Genomic DNA, 6,688 nt, shown 5'->3' with positions numbered 1-6,688 from the left:
ACAGAGCTGTCTTGGTCTTTTACAGGATATGCAAGAAACTGAGCAGATTTGGAAGGGTCAGTGGAGTACAGTGGATGAGTTGGATTGAGAGGTTCCTTGGAAAATTTTTGTTTAAAAACAAATAAAACAAACTTCTTGATACATCTGTAACCATTCCAGCAGCTGGCCACTGTCAGAACTTTGAACAAGCAGCTGGGATCTGCCAGTTCCTCCCGGTGACTCTTCTGACCACTGCTCTCTGGTCCTTGCCTGCTGATAGGGGTGATGGTTTATTTGCCAGCTGTCATTTGAGGACAGGAAATCTTCCTTTCCCCTGCTCCAGAGAAATTACTGCTCCATGTGCTTGTTCTCCAGCTTCACTTAATTTTAATCACCAGTTTGTTCTCAATCACCATTTGTCTCTATTCCTCTGGTGCTCCACTTGTTAGTAGAGAAACACTGTAATATAGCAAAGACAAATATCCTGGAGGAATTTTATCTATATCTCCTTGCTGGTGGCAGGGACAGTTGTGACCTCATAGGTGGCTGGGTGGGGAAATACTGTCTGTGCTTGCACATGGGGAATACCACAGCTGAGCACTTTAGCTAGTGTGTCAAAATAGGAATGAATTTCCAGCTTTCTTTGCAGAGAAATGGAGAAGAAAAGGAGAACTGAACCTCCCATCAGCTCTATGTAGCCTTGTCTTTAAACAGAGATTAGAGCCATCAGTTATGGATACAACACGCTCTTTTCCTCAGCAGCATCTGCTTTGCATCCAGAGCCACTACTGTGGCAATTAGCTCCATATAAATTATGTGGAGGAACAGCTGAAGGAGATCAAGTCAGTGGAATGGGTTTCCTGAGGGGCTCAGTGACAGCAGGATTAACGCCTGTCCAAGGGGAGCCAGTAATCTCACTGGGAACCCTTACCTTAGTCCCTTATCACACATCATTAAGGCACTGCTCAGTTTGTCAGAGCAGGGAGGTAGTTCTGTTGGTGCTGCTGTGGGCCTGGAGCAGCTGGAAACTTGTGGGACTTCCTGGAAAAGGGCTTTTAAGGACTTTGAGTCAAGGAGCAAGGAAGATGTCTCAAGACTGTTATTGTGCAAAGACAGTGAGTCAAACACGATAGCTGTGCTTTGGTGAAGATCCTCCGCAGCTGGGGCTTTCCAGAAATTCCACTCTGGGGCTGCAACTACAAACATTTACAGGCAAAACCAAACAATGTGGTTGGTAGCAAATTGTCCTGTGTCTGCTTTGCAATGCCTGTGGTGAGCAGATCTGCTCCAGGATGCCTGGGTCACAGGAGCAGGGCACACTTGGATGTTGGCAGAACTACTTCATGACCCCTCAGTCCAGAGCAGACAGGCTTTGCAGAGCTGCGTGGAAAGAGATGTGTCTGGGAAGCTGGAATGATCATCTCTTTAGCAGCAGCAGCAGCAATCACCTTTTGGGAGATCAGGAAATGAAGTCAAATGGAGATGATGTGGGTGGAAGTTACTTTGCAGAACTGAGACTTCCCATAGATCTCCCAGTACAAAAATCATCATCTGTGATTTGTTGATCTCTCATTTTTGCTGTGCTGAAGGTTCCCACAATGCATTTTCTCTGCTGCCATCCTCTGCTTGGACCCAGTGGAGCTAAGCAGGCTGCCTTGGCTTGAAGCACATCGTCAAAACCAGATCAGTGCTGAAAACAGGGCTGTCAGAGGGTGCCTGGCTGTGTGGAGACAGCTCAGGGCAGGAGCCCATCCCTGCTGTCAGGGAAGGCAGCCGTGACAGCTCTCAGAAGGTTGGTGACAGTGGTATGATGCCCTGACACTTGCCTGCCTGTAATCTGTGCTCTGTAACTTCCATCTCTGCCTGGCTGAGCACCTTCTCTCCTCCCACCCTGGCTCAGCTGACAGTGTCACCCTTCACAGCTCTCCCAGGCTCCTCCTGGGGCTGGGGCCTTCTTCTGTGTCTTCAGGAGCTTGTGCCTTGACCAGAGGAGGAGTGTGAGGAGGTTTGCAGGGTCTGTCCTGGCCATGCCCATGGGACTAGTGCAAGTCACTGCTTCCATCTGCCTCACAGGCAGTGCATCCCAAACTGGTGCAAAATGCTTGTTTGGATTCTTTCTAGCGAGAGCTTTCTAAAGAGCACTGGGCTGCCAGAGCTGGTGTCTGGGGCTGGGGAATGTATTTAACACTGACTCATGGGGAGGCTTTTTGTCTTCTCAGATACACTGGGAATCCCTTGCCAGCTGTAGGGGGAGGCATGACGGGGAAGAGAAAACTGCCCAGAGGTTTGTTTCTCATCCTGTGGCTGCATCCAGCTCTTGTCCAGCATGCACATGATGGACCATCACTGCTTGGCTGGGCAAAAATGGACATTTCTAACCTGGCCATACCACACATTTGCCAGGCCCTGTGTGGCTGGAATTGTGGCCCCTCACATGTGCCAATGCCCTGGAGGTTTGTGGCTTTTTGACACAGCTCTGGGCAAGGTTATGCATCCCAGGATCTGTGAGGGGTGTCCTGGAGCAGCGTGTAAATTTGGTCATGAGCAGGGCATGACTAACTAGGGAGGTGCTTGCCTGTTCCTGACTCAGTGGCCACTGCCTCTGGGACATGCTTGGCACCGGGATGCTGGATGAGTCCCAACACTAAGCTCAGAGGAAAATCTGCCCAACCTGCTATGCCAACAGTGGAAGAGCAGGGAAAGGTGTGCAGGTAACAGCCACCAACTGGGACTTCATGGCTAAAGTCTGATGTTGTGCCAGCTGTGGGAAATGAAAAAGGGTAAAGAGAAGCCACACCTTGCAAGGAGCAGCAGGCAAGAAGTCTTGCGCAAAATAAAAAAGAAGAGGCAAACTCTGTCTCCATTAGCTCGTGTCTGTGAGTGGAGTCTATTCCCAGGACTGCTCCCTGGGGCCCTGCCATCCGCTTCCTCCAGCCAGCCTCATCTGTGACCTGTGACAACTGCAACCCTGGCCCTGCCTGCCCTCAATTAACTTCTTCTGGCCATACCACACTTCAGGACAGTACAGTTCACACTTAACTCGAGCACTTGTTTGCTGAAAGCTAAAAATGGTAAGACTTTTGTTAGCTTTAGGAGTGTCAAAGAGAGCCCCATGCCAGCTTAGCAGCCTGGCTGCTAAAGGAATAACATTAGCCTGAGGTGGACTGCTCTTGATGTTGCCTGTCCTTGTATTTAGAGAATTTATCCCTAAAGTAGCAGAATATAGAGCTTGAAAATTCCATAATTTTAAAATCAGAAGACCTCTGTAATGACATATCTGCCTGTCCTGTGCTCCTGGTGGTGTTTTGGTATCAGCCTGTATGCAGGAACACCATCTCTAACACAAGAAGATACTGGCAAAAATGTCAAGACCCCCAGCAACAATTAAAAAATTAATTAAGCTACAGTAGTCCAATCATTGCTGGGTAATTATTAAGCTGCAAGAATTGCTAATTGTCTTATTAGCATTAAGCAATTATGCAAATAATGGAAAACATACCATAAGAGTAATAACATTACCTCCCTTTCTCTCTCTTTTTCTTTTTTTTTTTTTTATTTAAACCAATAATTATATTAAAGTGATACATAGGGTTTTATTGTATCTTTGGAGAGGAGTGAGACCTCTAAGGGTATTCAACCCTTTTGGGGAATCCCAAAACACATCTACCATAAATTCTCTTGCAGAGTTTGTAGTGCCCCACACCAGGCCATCCTCTGGTTCTGCACCCACCAAGGCACCAATACAGGGACACAGAGTGCTATGCCAGGACTGGAGAGTCCCAGTTTTGTACTGTCATAGATATCCTAGGGGAGTCCCTGTTCCCCCTCTCAAACAAAGCACATAATGTCTCAGGTTTGGTCTGGGTGAAAACAAAGCAATTTGTAGTTTTTCTGTCAATTCGGTGCAAAAGTGGAAAGTTCTGGCCCTTAGAATTACTCTGTCTCAAGGATTTTATTGCTGTTAAGTTCGTAACCTGAGGTAAGGGCTGGCTTCTTCTCCAGGTGAGGTTCCAGCTGGATTTCAGGGTTCAAAAATAAGCTGAATGATGAGCAAGTGTTTTTTTGCTCCTTGAAACAAGAACAAGACCTCACAGACCTCACTTATCCTCACTACCAGGAAAAGGAAACTTCACTTACACATGGCTACAGAGGGCCTGGAAAACATGAAGGGCTTTTTTGCTTCAGGACGTTCGCACTGTTAATCACTAACAAATTTTATTGGTTTTACAGGCTTTAAACTCTGCTCTACTGATAAGGCACAGCATTTCAAAGTGCCCAAGCCAGCTCCTTCTCCAGGGTGTGTCCTGCTGCTATGGTGGTGCCTTGATAAACCTGGGGTCACTTCACCCACTTGTGTGATCCAAACAGGTTTTGGTGTGCAAAACACACCTTTGCTTTCACTTTCTGATAATAATGGGGATGTTTGCAGCTCCTGGAGGAGCAGAGAGAGTGTTCTGCCATGGCAGTGCAAAGACTGGGGATCACCATCATCTATTTCCCCTCCTTGAAAGACAAGGGGAGATCACCTTATGAAATAAATACCACCTCCAACCCTCTTGGAGAGCTCCTTTCAGCTCCCTGGGACTGGTGACCCACCAGGCTGCTGTTTATTCCCTTTTCGTTTTTCCTATCACCTGGTGTGTAGGATGCAGGATGTGAGCAATCTCTTATCTTTGTTGCCTGGAAATAGCTTTCTGAAATCACCCTCTAGCCTGTCTCTCATTTCACTGCATTGAGGGACAGAAAGGCCACTTCTGGCTGGTGGGTAGGAGGGACAAGGGACAAGGGAGAGACACTTCTTTCTATTTTGATGTGATATTGTATTATAACTAGGTGATAAGACACTTGTTGTTCTGATGCTCACTGGTTCTGGCCCTTTGAGATTTTAGGATAATAGGTTTACCATTTATGAGCTTCTCAGGGGGATGTGTTACAGAGAGATTTACCAAAGTGCCTTTTCCTGTAACTTCACATTTCTCTTTCATCTTATTGGAAGAATGGAAGAAGTGGAAATTCTTGTTCAGACTTGAATTTAATAATAACTTTTTTCTGCTAGTTTTGCAGGTCAAAATAGTCAGACTCTGAGGGGAGGCAGGTATCATGTGGAAGCATTTCTGCGTGAGTAGCTGTGAAATTGTTGGGGCTTTCTTTTCCCTGTTTGGGGCCTTTCCATCTCTGTGGAGTCAGCCTGGCTGCCTTCTGGGAAGAGAGAGCTGATGAGGCATGTTACTGATGAGGCAAATGGCTTTTCCTTCTTGTTTTAAATCCCTCAATTTAATCCAAGCCATTGGCAAGGGGATGTATGAGAGCTCTTGGCTACAACACACACTTCCTATTGTTGGGAGTGAACAGCCCTGCACACAGCCCACGGCAAAATTATGAAGTAGCTCAATTTGATCAGCTGATTTCTCACAATAGTTAAAAGATGTGATTCTTTCCTATGATGTTATGCTCTCTTGTAAGAAAAAAATGCATCACTTGATTCTCAGCTTCATGACCCCCACATTTCCTGATACAAGGAATCAGGCTCTTCCTCCCCTCGAGTCTTCAAGCTGACAAATGTTGGTCAGGGTTTTTGGGCTTTAGGGTGGCCTAGTCAGATACTTTTTTTTCTCTAGTTATGGTAAAATCCATTGGTTGCTGCATATGGGAACCAGGATAAATTTAAGAGGTGATGGCAAAGTTATCCCCACTAGTCATAGTCATAGCAAGTGTCAGAAAGCACCATTTGTCTGGTGCAGTCTGGTATCTGAGAGCTGAAAAGGATTGAGGAAGAGAAAGAAGAATGTCTATAAGTAGAGAAGAATAAATCAGTCCATGTCTGTGGATTGCTGCTCCAACAAGCTTCCAAACACACCGGGGAAGGGAGCTAGGGGAGCGGGCACTGTGCTGCAGGACACACTTTGCTCCATGAGCCAGCTGTGCATCACAGGTGGGAAACCTCACCCAGCACTCTGGGAAAAGCTCAGTGAGCGGGGGCAAGGTCTGCAAAACAGGATAAGGACCTATAAGGCACCCTCAGAGGAAAAGATGTAGAAAGGAGAGGTACAAGAGTAAGGATTTAAAAGCATCATCCCCTGAGAAACATCCTGGGAGAACAGCAGCTGTGGGTAATAGGCAGCTGCACAGGCAGCTCTGCTCCCTTCCTGCCCCGTTCCTCTCTCAGTGTGTGTTAGTTTACCTGTTGGTGCATTAAAGGCTCATCATAGCTGTAAACTCCCACAGAGCTCCCCTTAATCACCAGCTAACACTGCACAAGTCTCTGCTGCCTGTACTTTGGAAAGCCATTATTGGGCTAGCAGTAATACTCTTACTGTATTAGTAAACTCCTTCAGCAATGTCATTTTAATCACCTTAGTGGATAACGTGGACCTGATTCTTCTGGTGTACCAAGGGCTGTACCTCCAGACTAACTCTCTCTTGGGATGCACAGCTTGGAGCCAGCAACTAACAGTTTCTTCTTCTGGTGTCTGCAAGCCTGGATTTGTGGTACGGCCGTCCCGGTGAAAACCAGGGCGCAGTGCAGGGAGGGACGAGGTGAAACGTGGTGGTCTGTGATACACAGGAGATCACAGCTGCTCTGAACCCAGCCTGGCTTCCCACTCCATGGGTCTGTGTCCCCTGCCACCCAGCCCCAGCTGCCCCTTCCCAAAGCACAAGGTAATGAGAAGGGACTAACTGCATCGACTCATTAAGATGGGTTCGTTAG

The sequence above is a fragment of the Cyanistes caeruleus genome, chromosome 17 (genome assembly GCF_971803275.1).
Source record: "Cyanistes caeruleus chromosome 17, bCyaCae1.hap1.1, whole genome shotgun sequence".
NCBI lineage: Eukaryota > Metazoa > Chordata > Aves > Passeriformes > Paridae > Cyanistes > Cyanistes caeruleus.
Note: the sequence above shows the minus strand (reverse complement) of the source record.